This window comes from Macaca thibetana, chromosome 1 (assembly GCF_024542745.1).
Source record: "Macaca thibetana thibetana isolate TM-01 chromosome 1, ASM2454274v1, whole genome shotgun sequence".
Taxonomy (NCBI): Eukaryota; Metazoa; Chordata; class Mammalia; order Primates; family Cercopithecidae; genus Macaca; species Macaca thibetana.
This window is the reverse complement of record NC_065578.1, coordinates 1405129-1424094: the sequence shown is the minus strand read 5'-3', so window position 1 is coordinate 1424094 and position 18966 is coordinate 1405129. Positions and strand designations below refer to the sequence as shown.

Here is an 18966-nt window from a genome sequence, read left to right as displayed (position 1 = left end):
ACCCCACCAAGGGTCAGAGCAGCCACGCCTAGAGGGAGCCAGCAGGGTCCTCTTTTCTCCCCGAGCTTGGCAGGGAAGGGGCTGGGGGGTGTCTCCCACCCGCTGGCCTTCCACCCTCCAGCCCCGCCCAGCAGCTGCTCAGGCCAGTCGCCCACTCAGGCCACCATACTGACAGGCAGCGGGTCAAAGCTACAGGCACAGCCACAGCTCAGAATAGGGTGGGACAGACATGGTGCCTGCCCAGAGGAGCCCCGGCATGCGGGCAAAGGCAGGGACCTCCCAGCTCGCTCCCTGGCCCCTGCCACGCTGACAGGCTTGGTCATGCTGACAGCTGGTCATGAGTTTGTCCACTTACTCAATGAGCTCCTACCACTGTGGACACTGGGATCGGGGTAAGGAGACCAGATTGTGCCCTGTGTGGTTCCATTCTGGTGTGAGAGACAATAGTCAATCAACAAACCTGCTAGTACAGGAGCGAGATCCTTCAGATCCCCAAAAGGCCCGGAGTGGCTGGGGCTGGCTTTAGGCAGGGAAGGCCTCCTGGGAGGCTGGCCTTGGAGTTGAGACCCCCACCTTAAGGAGCCAGCAGTGTGGAGATAAGTTGGACAGCACTCCAGGACCAGAGAGAGGAAGACACTGGCAAAGCAAGAGGTCCCCCAAGCTTTGAGGGAACTCAGAAACCTTGGTGGGGAAATGCATTGCAGACCAGTTCTGCTCCACCCTGCCCTGCCCTGCCCTAATGCCATCCACTGTCTCCTCCTCAGGAACCAGAAGGAAGGCCTGGTAGCAGCCAGGCACAGACTACCATTGGCAAAAACAAGCTCAGTTACTGGGAAAGAAACCTTCAAATGTGAAAATAAAAATTGCCCAAGTAACATCAGCTTAGTATAATTTTGTTTTGTTTTTGTTTTTGTTCGAGATAAAGTTTCGCTCTTGTTGCCCAGGTTGGAGTGCAATGGTGCGATCTTGGCTCACTGCAACCTGCATCTCCCGGGTTCAAGCGATTTTCCTGTCTCAGCCTCCCGAGTAGCTGGGATTACAGGCACCTGCCACCACGCCCAGCTAATATTTTGTATTTTTAGTAGAGACAGGGTTTCACCATGCTGGCCAGGCTGGTCTGGAACTTCTAACCTCAGGTGGTCTACCTGCCTTGGCCTCCCAAAGTGCTGGGATTACAGGCTATACCACCATGCCCAGCTGGTAGAATTTTTAGAAAGACCTTTGTCTTACTTTGGATTCCCCCAAAAATAGGCCCTGAGACAAAGATTTTTATTTTATTTTATTTATTTATTTTTGAGACGGAGTCTCGCTGTGTCGCCCAGGTTGGAGTGCAGTGGCGCGATCTTGGCTCACTGCAAGCTTCGCCTCCCAGGTTCATGCCATTCTCCTGCCTCAGCCTCCTGAGTAGCTGGGACTACAGGCGCCTGCCACCATGACTGGCTACCTTTTTTTGTATTTTTAGTAGAGATGGGGTTTCGCCATGTTGGGTAGGCTGGTCTCAAACTTCTGACCTCAGGTGATCCACCTGCCTTGGCCTCCAAAGTACTGAGATTACAGGCGTGAGCCACTGTGCCTGGCCTTTTATTTAATTTTTTTATTTAAAGAAATGAGATCTCACTATGTTGCCCAGGTTTGTGTTAAACTCCTGAACTCAAGTGCTCCTCCCCTCGGCCTCCCAAAGTGCTGGGATTACAGGTGTGAGCCACCGCACCCAGATAAGACAAAGATTTGAGTTCGAGTGCTTTGCTTGGGAGGCGATCCAAGGAAGCACAGGAAAGGGTCAGAGCAAATGAGCAGGGGAGGGGAAGCCAGGCCCTAAGCGGGTGCTGCAAAGCCTCTTACCCCTGGGCACCTGGAGCTGAATCCTCAGGGTAGACCCCAGGTCTCAGAGCCATCCCAGGGGCTGCCCTGGCCAGAGTCCAAGGGTGTGAGAGACGAGCACTGGAACGGCAAGATTAATCCAATCGGGAAATGAGTTAAAGGTAGCAAGAGTCAGGTTTCTCGATGTTAAAATACAGAAAGGGAGGAAGGAACCATGTGGTGTTGGATTGGAATTATCGATACCTGCATGAGCTCACAAATGTCCATGTTTATAAAGAAAACTATTGGCCGGGCGCGGTGGCTCAAGCCTGTAATCCCAGCACTTTGGGAGGCCGAGACGGGCGGATCACGACGTCAGGAGATCGAGACCATCCTGGTTAACACGGTGAAACCCCGTCTCTACTAAAAAATACAAAAAATTAGCCGGGTGAGGTGGCGGGCGCCTGTAGTCCCAGCTACTCGGGAGGCTGAGGCAGGAGAATGGTGTGAACCTGGGAGGTGGAGCTTGCAGTGAACTGAGATCCGGCCACTGCACTCCAGCCTGGGCGACAGAGCGAGACTCCGTCTCAAAAAAAAAAAAAAGAAAACTATTGATGTAAATGTGTTTTGTATAAACATCAGCCCTCACTCTGCCCACCAAGACGAGGCACACCTCAGCAGCAGGGAGCACACCAGGAAGCCCAGTCTTGGCTCCCAATTTTCATTCACTGAAGGGAACCAAAGTGTTTCTGTTTTTAAGTGCTGGGATTACAGGCTTGAGCCACCGCGCCCGGCCCGGAGTTCTTTAAAAAGATGGCTGATCCAGCCGGGCACAGTGGCTCACACCTGTAATCCCAGCACTTTGGAAGGCTGTGGTGGGCGAATCACCTGACATTGGGAGTTTGAGACCAGCCTGACCAACATGGCTGAGGCAGGAGAATCACTTGAACCTGGGAGGCGAAGGTTGCGGTGAGCCAAGATCTCGCCTTTGCACTCCGGCCTGGGCAACAAGAGGGAAAACTCCATTGAAAAAAAAAAAAAGATGGCTGACCCCAGGGCCGGGAAGGGAGAAAGACATAAGGCACCCCGGGTCACATGGAGAGGGCACTGAGCCACAGCCCCTGTTTGCCAAATCAGGCCGAATAATGATATTAATAGATGGTAATGATAGTTATAATTACCAAGTAAAATAGAAAACCATGAGTCTATACATATTTTCATATTTATTAAAATAAATATATTAATAAATTGAAAGTTTAAAAAGAGCAATTTGCATATTTTGAAAGCATCAGCTGAGCATGGTGGCTCACACCTATAATCCCAGCACTTTTGGGGAGGCCAAGGTGGAACAGTTGCTTGAGCCCAGGAGTTCGTGACCAGCCTGGGCAACGTAGAGACCCTGCTTCTACACAAACTTTAAAAATTAGCTAAGCGTGGTGGTGCAGGCCTATAGTCCCAGCTACTTGAGAGACTGAGACAGGAGGATCCCTTGAGCCCAGGAGGTCGAGGTTGCAGTGAGCCATCATGTCGCCACTGCACTCCAGCCGGGACAACAGAGCAAGACCTTGTCTCAAAAATAAAACAACAACAATAACAAAAAGTAGCCATGCATGATGGCACGCACCTGTGGTCCCAGCAACTCAGGAAGCTGAGGCAGGAGGATTGCTTGAGCCAAGGAGTCCAAGGCTGCAGTGGGCTAGGATAGCATCAGTGCATTTCAGCCAGGACAACAGAGCGAGACCCTGTCTCTAAAAAAGAAAGGGAGAGAGAGGGAGAAACGGAGGGAGGGAGGGAGGAATCTCCCCCACAAAATGCTAATTTGTCACAAAGGGAAGAAGAATGTAAGTTCCAGCAGAGACACAGACCCCACCTTAATCAAGTCATCACAGTGGACTCCAGTGGTACTGGATCAATCAGAATCCTGCCCCACCTAACAGGGTGGGATGAGCAGACCACATTGTCACATCTGCCCCTTTCCTGCCAAAGATGCACAACCCGTGTCTGTCTGTGATGACCTCTCAGACAAAGCCACACAGGGAATCTTCTCCAAAAAGCCTGGCCTGGAAACTTCAAAGGACAGTCAGGAAAAGGCCCAGGAATGTTCTGGAGTGACAGAGACAGAAGACACGATGGCAACTCAGTGCAATGTGTGGTCTCAGGCTGATCTCTTTACTGCAAGGGATATTACTGGGACTACCAGAAAGCCCAGAGTGGGGTCTGACTCCACGTGATTTCCTGCCTTGGACAGCCGTGTTGGGGCGTGTAGGAGAATGTCCTTGTTTCGGGGTGTGGTGGAGCACCATGCGGCAACAAACCTTCAAATGCTTCAGGGGAAAAAAAGTTCCTGTACTATTCTTGCAACTTTTCTATAAGCTTGAGATTGTGTCAAAATACAAATTTTATTTTTAACAATGTTAGGAGGAGGAGGCACACATTCTCCATTCGGCCCTGCTGAGCTTGAGCTGTCGGGCAGGCTGCAACCTGAAGCTTCTGACAGTCCTGCAGTGGGGCACTGTGAGGGTGGGGCCAGGGAGCCGCAGGACACCAGAGCATCCGCTACAACTCCAGCCAGGATGGCGCAGGGTCCCCTTCCCAGTCCAAGCACAAACACGTGCTGGGTAAAATAGATTTGCTTTTTTTTTTTTTTTTTTTTTTTTGAGATGGAGTCTCACTCTGTCACCCAGGCTGGAGTGCAGTGGCGCAATCTCAGCTCACTACAACCTCTGCCTCCTGGGTTCAAGCGATTCTCCTGCCTCAGCCTCCCAAGTAGCTGGGATTATAGGCGCGTGCTACCATGCCCAGCTAATTTTTTGTATTTTTAGTAGAGACGGGGTTTCACCGTGTTAGCCAGGATGGTCTTGATCTCCTGAGTTTGTGATCCACCCGTCTCGGCCTCCCAAAGTGCTGGGATTAAAGGCGTGAGCCACCGTGCCCGGTCTTTTTTTTTTTTATTTTTATTTTTTGAGAGAGAGTCTTGTTCTGTTACCCAGGCTGGAGTGCAGTGGTGTGATCTTGGCTCTCTGCAAACTCTGTCTCTCGGGTTCAAGTGATTCTCCTGCCTCAGCCTCCTGAGCAGCTGAGATGACAAGCGCCCGCCAACATGCCTGGCTAATTTTTGTATTTTTTTTAGTAGAGATGGGGTTTCGCCATGTTGGCCAGGTTGGTCTCAAACTCCAGACCTCAGGTGATCCACCCGCCTCGGCCTCCCAAAGTGCTGGGATTACAGGTGTGAACCACCGCACCCAGCCAGATTTGTTTTTTAAATGTCCGGTAAAACAACACGAGGAAGGAAGCTGTGCAGAACTAGAAATGAAGACAGCACTCAAGTCACAGTGGTAAGCAAGAATGGAAACCAAACTGCCAATGCAAGGCTTGGGCCTGATCTCATGTCCAATGAGGGCTACTGGTTAAGGCCAGTGAGAAACACAGTCATGGCCACAGACCCTTTCCGAATGGGATCTGGAACTGGGCTTCCATCATAACAATAAGAGCTAAGAAGGGTCTGTCCCAGTCCGTGAAAGGGACATGGAAATCTTTGCCCACCAGCCTAGACATGGAGCCCAGAGAGTGACCAGCCCAGACTGAGACAGAAGGACACACGGCTCCAGGAAAACAAAGAACCAGTGGAATGTAGGATGCAATTGACTAGATCAAACAGTGTGTGGAGGGCTTGTTGGAAGACGTAGGTGGGATGGGCCATAGGCACAGAGGAAACTCAGCAGATGAAAGAAGAAAGCAAGGCCAATACTAACTCCAGGAAAAACAAAAAGAAAACCTAAACAGAGTTCACTACTTGCCTCAGCAGAGAGTTATAGTACATAATTATAACAGAGTCATCAACTTAAACAAAAACGATGAAATTGCTCATTTGGGAAGCCAGAAGACGAGATGGTAGGGTGCGGCAGAGAGCATTGGACAAGAGCAAAACCCTCATTCCCCGGTAACATCTCACCATGTATAAAGCTGCTAAACCAAGAAGGGGCAGCGAGAGCACAATTTAGAAGTATGGAGAGAGCTAAGACAAAAAAAATGGTTGAAAGCTTTGAAAGAGGCTGATGCCAGGGCCATCATGGAGGAGCAAAGGAGGGCTAGGGCTTGGTGAGTTCTACAGATAAATAGTTTCTACAGATCTACAGTTTCAATATTTAAACTGTACTCACTTTGAGGGGTTTTTTCCTTTCTTTTTTTTTTTTTTTTTTTTTTTTTTTTTGAGACAGAGTCTCGCTGTGTCGCCCAGGCTGGAGTGCAGTGGCCGGATCTCAGCTCACTGCAAGCTCCGCCTCCCGGGTTCACGCCATTCTCCAGCCTCAGCCTCCCGAGTAGCTGGGACTATAGGCGCCACCTCGCCCGGCTATTTTTTGTATTTCTTAGTAGAGACGGGGTTTCACCGTGTTAGCCAGGATGGTCTCAATCTCCTGACCTCGTGATCCGCCCATCTCGGCCTCCCAAAGTGCTGGGATTACAGGCTTGAGCCACCGCGCCCGGCCTTTTTTCCTTTCTTTTATCTATATATCTCTATATATCTGTATTTCTTTGGTAGCTATTAAAATAAAGAAACACACTAGAATTCCAAATGAAAAATAACAGGCTGGGGGCAGTGGCTCACACCTGTAATCCCAGCACTTTGGTAGGCTGAGGCGGGCGGATCACCTGAGGGCAGGAGTTCGAGACCAGCCTGGTGAAACCCCATCTACTAAAAATACAAAAATTAGCCGGGTATGGTAGCATGTGCCTATAGTCCCAGCTACTCGGGAGGCTGAGGCAGGAGAATCACTTGTACTCAGGAAGTGGAGGTTGCAGTGAGCTGAGATTGCGCTAGTGCACTTCAGCCTGGGCAATAAAGCAAGACTTCATCTCAAAAAATAAAATAAAAATAAATAACAAAGAAAAATACACATTCCCATCAAAAATCACCATTATCTGGGACATTGCAAAATACTTTGGACACGTCATCAATTAAAGAAGGAATCAAAATGGAAACCACAACATGTTTTAAATTGAATGATAATGAAAACACTGTCAATGAAAATTCCTAGATGTAGCTCACACGGTACTTAGAATGTTATAGTCTTCAGATCATATAACAAAAAACAAGAAAGTGATTTTTGCCAAGTGAAGAATCTATAGCTGTCTTAAAGTTTCTCTTTTGTGCTGACCTGCAATTTCTAGTTTTTTTTTTTTTTTTTTTTTTTTTTTTGAGACAGAGTCTCACTCTGTTGCCCAGGCTGGAGTGCAGTGGCACGATATCGACTCACTGCAAGCTCCACCTCCCAGGTTCATGCCATTCTCCTGCCTCAGCCTCCCGAGTAGCTGGGACTACAGGCACCCGTCACCACGCCCGGCTAATTTGTTTGTATTTTTAGTAGAGACGGGGTTTCACCGTGTTAGCCAGAATGGTCTTGATCTCCTGACCTCGTGATCCGCCCACCTCGGCCTCCCAAAGTGCTGGGATTACAGGCGTGAGCCACCGCGCCTGGCCCCCCTTTTATTTTATTTTATTTTATTTTATTTTATTTTATTTTATTTTTTTTTATTTTATTTTTTTGAGACGGAGTCTTGCTCTGTCACCCAGGCTGGAATGCAGTGGCCGGATCTCAGCTCACTGCAAGCTCTGCCTCCCAGGTTCACGCCATTCTCCTGCCTCAGCCTCCCCAGTAGCTAGGACTACAGGCGCCCGCCACCTCGCCCAGCTAGTTTTTTGTATTTTTTAGTAGAGACGGGGTTTCACTGTGTTAGCCAGGATGGTCTTGATCTCCTGACCTCGTGATTCACCAGTCTCGGCCTCCCAAAGTGCTGGGATTACAGGCTTGAGCCACCACGCCCGGCCTCCCCCTTTATTTTAAGACGGAGTTTTGCTCTTGTTGCCCAGGCTGGAGTGCAATGGCGTGATCTCAGCTCACCACAACCTCTGCCTCCCGGGTTCAAGTGATTCTCCTGCCTCAGCCTCCCGAGTAGCTGGGATTATAGGCGTGTGCCACCACGCCAGGCTAATTTTTTATTTTTAATAGAGACAGAGTTTCTCCATGTTGGTCAGGCTGGCCTCGAACTCCCAACCTCAGGTGATCTGCCCACCTCGGCCTCCCAAAGTGCTGGGATTACAGGCGTGAGCCCTTGCACCTGGCCTAGCTTGCTTGCTTGCTTGCTTTCTTCCTTTCTTTCCTTTCTTTCCTTTCTCTCTTTCCTCAGGTCTCTCTCTCTCTCTCTCTCTCTTTCTTTCTCTCTTTCTTTCTTTCTTTTTTTTTTTTTGGAGACAGAATCTCTCTCCGTCACCCAGGCTGGAGTGCAGCAGCGTGATTTCAGCTCACTGCAACCTCCACCTCCAGGGTTCAAGCAATTCTCATGCCTAAGCCTCCGTAGTAGCTGCGATTACAGGAGCATGCCACCATGCAGAGCTAATTTTTGTATTTTTAGCAGAGACAAGGTTTCACCATGTTGGCCAGGCTGGTCTTGAACTCTTGTCCTCAGGTGATCCGCCCGCCTCAGCCTCTCAAAGTGCTGGGATTACAGGCCTGAGCCACCACACCTGGCCGGCAGTTTCTGGCTTTCTTTTTTTTTTGAGACAGAGTCTCGCTCTGTCGCCCAGGCTGGAGTGCAGTCCTGCAATCTCAGCTCACTGCAACCTCTGCCCCCGGGTTCACACCATTCTCCTGCCTCGGCCTCCTGAGTGGCTGGGACTACAGGTGCCCACCACCACACCTGGCTAATTTTTTTATGTTTAGTAGATATGGGGTTTCACCACGTTGGCCAGGATGGTCTCGATCCCCTGACCTCATGATCCACCCGCCTCGGCCTCCCGAAGTCCTGGGATCACAGGCATGAGCCACCGCGCCTGACCCATTCTCTGGTTTTCTAAGGAAGCTGCCTTCAGTTTTGTTTGCCTTTTCTGTTGTTTCTCTCAGAGCCCTTCTCCCCAGGAGAGCCCTCGCCTGCCGTGGGGTCTTCTGTGAAATCAGTTGCCTGACCTGTACCGGGCCCAGGTGGCCTCAGGTGTGTGTCAGCCTCCCTGTGGTGGTCCCGGAGCCAGGGCCTGCCTCTTGGGGTCACCCGAGGTGATGCATGGGAAGCGCTGAGCAGGGTGCCTGCCCCTGGGGGGGCCACGGATGATCCTGCCATTGTGGCCACTGGGAACCAGAGGGTGAGAGCAGGTGGCCGGCCGACCACCCCACTCAGAGTCAGAGCCCAGCTCCTGCCCACTCCCCACAGGGACGAAGCCAGGTAGGGCAGCAATGTGGCTGCCCAGGCTTGGACAGCCTGGGCCAGGCATTGGGCCATCCCAGGAGCCAGTTGTCCATCCAACCCCACCTTGAGCTCACACCCAGAGTATGACAGGGCCTGGCCCAGTCCCAGGCTAGGGAGACAAGGCTGGCTCTCTCAGGCTCCTTTTCCTGCAGGAGACCCCTGGCAGCCCCTGCCCAGGGCCACAGGGACCTTGGAGGCTGAGGGCGCAGCAGCAGGAAGATGGGCCTGAGGGAGGGAGGGGCACAGAGGTCTCGGCACTCTCAGCAGCCCGCAGCCTGGCTCTGAGGACGCGTCCACAGCCTATGGACAGCCAGGGGGACACTGGTGAGGCCCAGCCTGGGGGGCCGTGTGCTGAATTTAAGAGCCAGTGTGGGCACCCAGCCCTGCCACCCTCGCCCACTGGACCCTGTCCTGGGGGCATCCTGTGCTGCCCTGGATTGTGCGCTGTGCTGGTTATGGCTGCCCGGGGCTGCAGCCATGCCATGCCACCCCAGTCATTCACTGCCACCTCCCCGAGTGCCCTCAGCACTTCACTGAGCCTGGGACCCTAGGGCCAGAGCTCACTCTTGACTTAGCTGAAGCAGGTACATGTCAAACAGTGGGGACAGAGCGAGAGCCAGGGACCCAGCCATGGACGGGGCATCACCAGCATCCTCCAAGGCCCTGGCTGCTGTCCTTTACCCGGCACACAACACTGAGCACCATGAGGTGGGCACAGGGGATGCAATGGGGACAGAAGGGTGCTGTCCTTGCCCACAAGAAGTTTTCAGCCAGCACTTCCCAAAGTGGGGGACCATCCCCACAGTGCTTTCCAGGGGCCTGAGCCGTGGCACTGCTGGTTGCAATGGCAGAACCTCATGAGTCATCACAGGCACTGTGGGACCCAGGTGCCAGGGCTGGTTTTCCCTCGACATGCTGAGCCAGGTGGCATTACCACCATATGCAGACCAGAGCACGCTGAGGCTCAGGGCAACCTGGGACCTGCTGGAGCATGTGGCTGATCGGGGCGTGAGGTCAGGTGAGGGCAGGGCATGTGTGAGAGCCAGACCTCAGGGGCCCAGTGGTCCCAAGGGCAGCGAGGGGTCCTTCACACAGGTCCTACCCTTCAGTCACCCACGGCACCTGCCCGCAGCCACCTTCCCGCTACTCAGAGGGGCTGCAGCCTCCAGGCTCAGGCCAAGCCATCCCAGGAGCCCAGCCCCTTACCTCCTGCTCTCTGCCTCTGCATGGACGCCCCTTGCCCCCATCCTCACCCCTCCCCCTCAGCAGCAGGACACAGCCCCACCCTCTGTCTAGGGCCACAGCCCCTTGGCCAGCCTTCCTGAGAGCAGGGTCTGTCCCACATTGGGCTCCCAGCACCGCCCTTGGCCCCCTCAGAGAGCCCCCACCCATCCCATTCTCCTGCTTAAGGGCTCGAAGGCACAGTCCGAGACCCTGCCAGGGACCCCTGCCAGTGTTCTGCCCTCCTCAGGCCGGAGGGCTGGCCTTCCCGTCCCGGCATCCCCTTCCTCCTAGTTGGACTCCCCGTTACCCCTTCCCTATCAGGGGCTGGCTGCCTTCCCAGCAACAGGCTGGCCAATGGCTGGCCTGGGCCCGGTGAGGTGCAGCTATGCCAGGCCCTGCCTCTGGCGGGACACGGGTCCCCAGGCCAGGTGCCCCTTGGTACTGTGTTTGGAGGGATGGCTCGCTCTTGGCTGGGGGCACTGCCCTGAGGACCCGTGCTGTCACCTAGGCCTCAAGTGCTGCCCAGAGGCCCTTGCCACAGCCTCCCTGAAGCCCTTGCCCTTCTTGGGGCCCGGGGTCCCATTCCAGGAGTGAAACTGGGCTGGGCCAGCCACAGCGTGGGGGCCTGTGCAGCAGGCAGAGGGGAAGCACGGGACTCCAAAAGGGAAGGGAGGAAGGGCAGGGACAGCCGCGGGCACTGGGTCCAGCCCTGCCTCAGGGCCATCCTCAGTGCAGCATCCGCCCTGGTCTGTGTTTGGGGGTGGAAGGGCAGCTGGCACTGGGGGAGACAGCACTGCCTCCACCCACCCACCCCTCCGAGGCCCCCAGAGCTGCTCCCGGGGGTCTTGGGTGACTTAGGCCCTTCCTCTGACATCACGGGCCTGCTGGCGCCTGCTGGTGGGGGAGTGGGGTGGGCCTGGGCCCACATCCTGCTTGGCCAGTTACCCACAGGCCAAGTGACCAGCACAGCCATCCCAGGCCTAGCCATACACTGCACCACCCCGGCCTTCGCTCCGTCCCAGGCCCTGCCCATCCCCTGCCACAGCGTAGGAGCCCCAGGTTGCAAAGGCTCGGGCCCCTCTCTCCTCGAGGCAGGGCCCGGCCGGCTCCTCGTAAGCCTGAGCCACACTTGGCTTCCCGAGCAGGCCCCTCCCGCCCCTGCCGTCATTTCTGGCAGGCCCTCTGCGTGAGCTCACGAGTTACATAAGGCATGTGAGCTATGTCTTGGGGGAATGAGCGACCCCTACACGGGGCTCTACATCCCCTCGCTCTCTCCAGCCACAGACCACCATGAGCCGAGGGAGGGCTGGGCGTGAGAGGTGACCCCGTGCTCCCCTGCCCTGGGTGGAGGAAGGGGCTGCCCAGCCACCCTGAGAACAATGGTATGTGCAGAAGAGAAGGGACTGAAACTCTTTGAAGATGTTCCAGGATTTAGCACCCAGGGAGCGGCGGACAGAGACTCAGCCCCAGCAGCCCCCCGCACGGAGGGAGGAAAGGGCTCCCCAGGCTGCTCAGGAGAACGTTCATTGCTATAGTGGGCAGTTGCCTCCCAACCAGGGATGGTCACCCCTTGCCCGGGGACAGTCACCCTCCCGGAATGGAGCTTCATTTCTCGGGGCTGGGAATCACCCTGGATCCTTCCCCACCCAGGGTGCTCTTGGGCCATCTGAGGGCTCCTGGGTCATTTTGGGCCATCTGAGGGCTCCTGGGTCATTTTGGGCCATCTGAGGGCTCCTGGGTCATTTTGGGCCTTCTGAGGGCTCCTGGGTCATTTTGGGCCATCTGAGGGTCCCTGAGCCCAATGACACTTCTGCCCAGGCTCGTGCGGCTGGAGGAAGCCTCCAGGCAAGGTCCCCTCCATGCCCTGGTGCAGCCTGGCCTGGGAGAGAGGAGGCCCCAGCCACGCCGAGAGCAAAGACAGGGCAGAGTTTCTCGGACGTGGCACCGGGCCAGGGAGCCCCTCACGGCTGCAGGGGTTCTCCACGGACTCAGCCATCTGGGGAGAGCAGCCCAGAGCCCTCGGGCCTCCTGCCGTATTCTGTGGCCTGGGACTTGGGGGGACCCATGCGGACACTGGGACACCGCTGAAGGGAGGTGCAGACAGTGTGTACTGGCGTTTCCGGGGACCGAGCCCAGAAGGAGCGGGACAGCCACCTCCTGGCCTGGAGGAAAATCCTGCTCCCTGGCAAGAAAACCACCCTAGAGGAACGGGGTTGGGGTGCCGGAGGCTTTCCTCAGGCGGCCGCCCCTTTCCTCCTCCAGAAGCAGGGCAGGAAAAGAGCATTCCGCCCAGGCAGCGAAAACCCCAGCTCGGTCCCTCCCGCCCCACCAGAGGCCGCCTGGAGGCACGGAGTTCCGGCCGGGATGAGGCCTGGGAAGCCCGGCGACTCACAGGCCACGGCTGCTTCCCTCTGCGAGGAAAGAAAAGTCCCTGCAGAGCGGCCCTCGGCTCAGGCTGCGGTGCCCAAGCAGAGGAAGGGAGCGTGCTTGCAGATGCCTCCTGCTGGGAGCCTGCCACCCCCGCCACACCCTGCGCGGGGACAAAGCTCTCGGTGGCTGTGGCGGGGACACACCGCGTGCGGGTGGCTGCAAGCCAGCAGCCCCGAGCGGCCCCTCCCGCTAGACTCCCAGCCTGGGCCCTCTGTCCTCCAGGCAGCGAGAACATGTATGCCTCGCTTTTCAGAGACTCGGGTTCTTGGAACTTACACCCTCTTGGGTTTGCTATTTTTACCCACCCTGAGCCTTCCGGTCTCCATGGCGACGCCTCCAAACAGCAGATTCCAGGCGGCAATGACGTCATCTCTCCCTTTCCTGCCGCCCAGGCCTCGGAGGCACTGCTGCCTGGGGCCGGGGGTGGGGGTGGGGGGGCTGCAGGGCTTCCCTGGCCCCCTCCCATACCTGCCTCACGCTCCCCCAAGCAGCGACTCAAGGCCTGCGGGCCACGGCTGGGCCTCTCCTGACTCCAGCTTGCCCGTCTGTCCTTGGGGGCAGCGTCCTTCCTTCTCTTGGCCCCTTGGAGCAGCTCTGCGGGAGCCCTGCAGCAGCCCAACGGATTGAATGCAAAAGACAGCCACTCTCCTGCTCCAGATCCTGGGAGGAGGCTGCAGGCTGCCGCTGAGACAGCAACCTGCCTGGCCTGGGAAGCTCCTTGCGGCCCCAGCATCAGAAGCTTGCTCTTGGCACCGTGGCTCACTCCTGTAATCCCAGCACTTTGGGAGGCCCAGGCGGGCGGATCATGAGGTCAGGAGATCGAGACCATCCTGGCTAACACAGTGAAACCCTGTTGCTACTAAAAATACAAAAAAACAAATTAGCTGGGCATGGTGGTGGGCGCCTGTAGTCCCAGCTACTTGGGAGGCTGAGGCAGGAGAATGACGTGAACCCAGGAGGCGGAGCTTGCAGTGAGCTGAGATCACACCACTGCACTCCAGCCTGGGCGACAAAGCAAGATTCCGTCTCAAACAAAAAAGTAGCAGCAGCAGCTTGGTCTCGGCCAGGCGCGGTGGCTCACGCCTGTAATCCCTGCACTTTGGAAGGCCGAGGCGGGTGGATCACCCGAGGTCAGGAGTTTGAGACCAGCGTGGCCAACATGATGAAACCCCATCTCTAATAAAAATATAAAAAATTAGCCAGGTACCTGTAACCTCAGCTACTTAGGAGGCTGAGGTGGAGAATCACTTGAACCTGGGAGGCGGAGCTTGCAGTGAGCTGAGATCGTGCCACTGCACTCCAACCTGGGCAACAAGAGTAAAACTCCATCTCAAAAAAAAAAAAAAAAGAAAACAAAAGAAAAGAAAAGAAACTTGCTCCCAAGAGAGGCAGTGACCATGGTGGCAGGGGCCCAGGGAGTCCACAGACGCCCAGAGCAGGGTATGGTCTATAGAACGGTCTGCTAGGCACCCACTGTAGTGCCCAAGGGCATCCAGCCCCTGAGAGTGAGGCTGTCAGAACACCCTGGCCCCAGGTCGCACAGCTCCAGGGCTCCAGCCCAGGCAAGACAGGCGCTGCAGGGCCCAGCCCCACACCCTGGTCCCAATCAGGCGTCTGGATAGGGGCGGCAGTCCCTAAGCCCAGGCCCAGGTCCCCCACAGTAACTGCCAGCTTGTGTCCCTGTCTGGGACCACACTTTACCCAGCTGCCTCTGCAACGCCAGCCTGCAGTCTGCCCTCAGCCCAAACCGAGGATGGGGACACCCGGGGTGGGATGGCCACTGGTGACCAAGGTTGGGTGGGCAAGGCTACCCTTTCCCAGGGTCACCCTCCAGGAGAAGAGCCCCAGCCCTGGAGCACGTGTGTGCTTCGCTGTGCTTGCAGAGACCACAGAAATGCCACACGTCTTGGCAGTGCCTTGCAAAAAGGACAAGTGCAGCCTCGAAAGTTTCGCAGCCCCCAGAGGGCCAGGAGGAGCCCCGAGGAGCCACCCCCACCCGGCCCCCGAGGCACCCTTACCTGGGGGGTGCTGGGGTCTCACTGCCTAAGCAGGGCCTGTGACTAAATCAGCTCCACCCACCCCCAGCCTCCTCCCCAAAGGAGGCATGGAGGGCAGGAGGGCAGGGTCTGGTGTGGGGGAGGTGGCAGGCAGGGCTGTGGAAGCTGTGGGGGGCTGGAGCTCTCGGCACAGGCTGGGTGAAGGTCACAGCCTCCCTCTGTCCCACCAGCACCCGGATGGGAAAAGAGGACCCTCAGCAGGTGTCCCAGTGGCCAACATCACTGCTCCCAGAAACGATACAGAAACAAGGTGGTTTCGAGGCTCACATTCCTACCCTCCTGCTTGATTTCAGGGATGAAGTCCCAACTCGCCTCTGTCTGACACCGGCAGGCACACTCGCAGGTCTGGGCACGAGGCAGGCAGGTGAGCCGCCCGTCTCCAGAGCCCCTCAAGACCCTGTGGTGCACAGACAAGGTGCCTGGAGAACACAGCCCCAGAGCACTAGGCAGGGCCTTTCCCCCAGCCCCCACTGAGGACCCCCCACCCTAAGGCTGCATTCCAGGGTGAGGTGCTGGGAAGAGGCCTCTCAAGAGAGGGCCCAGTGGCACAGAGGCCCCATGAGCGTTTGGGTGCCCAGGACGGGTTCTGTGCTCCCTGGATGGAACCTGGCTGCAGCAGGGATGTGGACGTTGTGCGTTCACTGAAGCACCTCCTCCAACAATCTCTGTCTGGACAGAGGCAGGAGGGAGGCTGGGAGGCTGGGAGCCTGAAGGGTCCTGGGGGTGTGAGCAGGACAGGAGAGCGGCTTCACGTGGAGGGTGTGGAGTTCCTGGACCAGTGGCCCATAGCCCTGCACGAAGTGGGGTGGCCGAACGCCACCAGCACCAAGCAGCCCCCCTGAACTTTGTGCGCCTCGGCCTGCTGCCCTCCCCCTGTTGGCTCAGGCTCCAGCTGTCCCCGCTGAGTCCCACAGGAGGCCCCTGGCCTGAGCTCTAGTCAGCCAGATGTGTCCTGCCCGACAGGGTCCGGGTGCAGGCCAGGGGGCTGGGCCCTGAGGGCGCTGGGTGGGTGAGCGTGGAACTGGTTTCTTCTGTGGAGTAGATTACATGCCTCCCTACAGCAAGCACAGACACACGGGAAAGAGTTCCTGTTCTACAGAGCTGGCAGCTTCCCTAGGAGAGCATAAAAAATTAAGTCTCCAAATGTTCTCTGTTGGACGGGGGTCCATGTTCTTAAAAGGAATAGACCAGGGTAAGTGGAGAGGTGCTGAGTTGGAGGGGGGCTTCCTATGAGGTCCATCTCAGCAGCCCTAAAATGGGTGAGGGATGAGCTTTCGGGGCCGGGGCCAGCAGCGCAAAGGCCTGGGGGCAGGACGGTGCTTGGGTCCCTGCAGGATGCGTGCAGCAGGTGAAGGAGGGAGTGGTAAGAGAGGACGCGAGGGGTGGGGTGGCAGAGGGTGGGCAGAGGACACCGTGCCTATTTGCTGTTGACATCCAACTTTGCTCCCCTGGGGGACCCAGCCTGGGGGGCTCTGCTCCTAACCTGGGAGGCTCTTGGCAGACAAGGGTGGAGCAGCTGCTGGGTCTGGTGAGTGGGGTCTGGGCTTCGTGCCTCCCCCGGCTGTGGGGGCTCCCTGAGGTGCTTAAGCCCATGACTACCTATCCCTCCACTTCCCTGCTGGGAAAACTGAGGGCCCGATCAGCGGAATCGATTCAAAACAGATGAGGCTATTTTTTTTCTGAGCATTTTGTTTCCAGTCCCACCCCTAGCCTGGCACAGAGCTGGAGTGACCGGCCGAGGGGAGGGCTCTCGCCTGGCCCAGCCCAAACCCCTCTGGGGCCCCTGGCTGGCCCCTCCCAAGCCTGCCCAGGGACCTGCTGCCCACAGGCCTACCCGCTCTGGCCGAGCATGGGGGTTACATAAACAGGCACATTCATGACTTCAAAGGGCGAGGCAAGAGGCTGCAGGGACCCAGGTATGGGCTCAGGGTGCTGGGGCCACCTGCACCAGCAGCTGCCCCACAGATGCTGCAGGGAGGGGCCTGGCACTCACCCCGTCCCAGCACCTTCTGCACGCGGGTCCACCTCCAGGCCAGGCACTGCCCGGCGGGCTCTTGTCGCTGTGAGTAATGTTTAACTTGGAAGGGCCCGTGGACAACTGCAGGGGAGAAGTTAACAACAAGTTTGGATTGCAATCCGCTTGCCAGGAGGGGGGCAGAGAGAGGAAAGGAGAGAGAGAGGGTAAAGTTGAGAGGAAGAAAGGAGACCAGAAGGTTGGCCGGGGGACGTGCACTCCAGGGAGGCAGGGCTGAGAGGACACCCCTGGCCTGGGATCCAGGGCTATGGTCTGTGTGTAGCTAAGAAGCGCAGGCCCCAGGGCCAGGTGCCCATTGTGCCCAGGAGTGGGAGCTCTGAGGCCAACTGGCTGGCAGTCACCCTCCCAGGCATGGGGCTGAGCCTCCCATGCCTCAGTTTCCCCTACAGAAAACACCCTGCACCCAAGACGGGCCTTGGGGTCCAGCCTTGGGGCAGAAACACTGCACACACGTGCACACACATGCAGGCACGTGGGCACACAGAGGCTCACATGCCTGCACGCATGCACACACAGGCGCGTGCACACACACACACACACACACACCCCACACCCCCACATACACACGGGTGTTAGCAAAACGGCCCCGCCTGAATCGCTGAGGGCCCAAGGCCGGAAAAGTCCATGACGCTGGAGCAGGGATGAGGTCCCATTCCAGCAGGCCGGGGGAGGGCCGCCGCACTGGAGCCGGGACAGAGCTCTCGCCAAACAGAGGCCTCCCGCAGCACAAACCCCGGCCTTTCGTGGGGTCAGTGCCCATAGGGTTGAGCACCACGTGCCTGGCTGGGCAGTGCTCCTACCAGGGTCCCCTTCTCCACTGTAGGAAACACAGCTACTCCTGTGGCCGCGTCTGCTCTGCTGCATCTCCAGCGCCTGCCAGGCATGGTGTGTGTGGCCCCGAGACAGGGAGTTTCCAGTGTGTGAGTGGGAGTCCAGGCCCCGGGTGGGGCAGATGCCAAGTGGGGGCCAGGGAAGGAGAGTGCTGGGCCAGGGATCAGGAGCACACGGCTCCTCTCTGGCCTCCTCTCCTACCTCCATCTGCCACCTCCATCTTCAACAGCCCAGATGACCTGGGGGCAGCTCCCTGACCTTGCGGGCTCACTGGTTCTCACCTAGAAAAGAGGAGAGCGGGCCGGGCGCGGTGGCTCACGCCTGTAATCCCAGCACGTTGGGAGGCTGAGGTGGGCGGATCACGAGGTCAGGAGTTCAAGACCAGCCTGACCGACATGATGAAACCCCGTCTCTACTAAAAATACAAAAATTAGCCAGGCATGGTGGTGCGTGCCTGTAATCCCAGCTACTCGGGAGGCTGAGGCAGGAGAATCGCTTGAACCTGGGAGATGGAGGTTGCAGTGAGCCGAGATCAGGCCTCTGCACTCCAGCCTGGGTGACAGGCTCCACTGGGCCAGGCAAAACATCACACCCACCCTCACCGGCCAGCCCGCACTGGCCCCCACTCACCTCCATTCCAGAATACGGCACCTCTCTCTGCCCAATCAATGCTTTTTCACAAATGTGGACTTTGACAGGAAACTGCCCTCCTCCCTTAACCTTGCTGTGTTTTCAGGTTTGCCCCTGGGCAAGAGAGTCTCCCCTCCTCCTGGACAGAGTGCAGGTCGCACACCTGAGGCAGGGAAGAAGCTGGCTGCATGGGGAGCCACACCTCCCAGGCAGGAGGCTGTGGCCTGGGGCTCCTGGGCCAGGGGTCCCAGAACCTTTTTTTTTTTTTTTTTTTTTTTTTTGAGACAGAGTCTTGCTCTGTCGCCCAGGCTGGGGTGCAGTGGCACTATCGTGGCTCACTGCAAGCTCTGCCTCCCGGGTTCACATCATTCTCCTGCCTCAGCCTCCCGAGTAGCTGGGACTACAGGCGCCCGCCACCACACCCGGCTAATTTTTTGTATTTTTAGTAGAGACGGAGTTTCATTGTGTTAGCCAGGATGGTCTCAATCTCCTGACCTGGTAAGTGCCTGTCTCGGCCTCCCAAAGTGCTGGGATTACAGGCGTGAGCCACTGACCCCGGCCCCTGGAGCCTCAGTCTCAGAATCACACCCACTCCATGGAAATTGCTCAGAACGACCTTTTCCCACTTCTGGGATTCCTGCAACTGTTTTTCACTGGAGTTAAACAGTTTCGTTTTATACCTCCCAGCCCAGGGCGTCTGTCACAGCTTTCCAATCCATG

General features: G+C 56.8%; 1 protein-coding gene and 1 pseudogene across 1 annotated transcript in view; both read left to right on the top strand.

The window, feature by feature from the left end:
* Positions 1 to 18966, top strand: part of FAAP20 (FA core complex associated protein 20) — a 39369-nt gene that overhangs the window by 2848 nt on the left and 17555 nt on the right. The gene's annotated exons all lie outside the window — the stretch shown is intronic.
* Positions 12065 to 13223, top strand: LOC126929275 (uncharacterized; annotated as a pseudogene).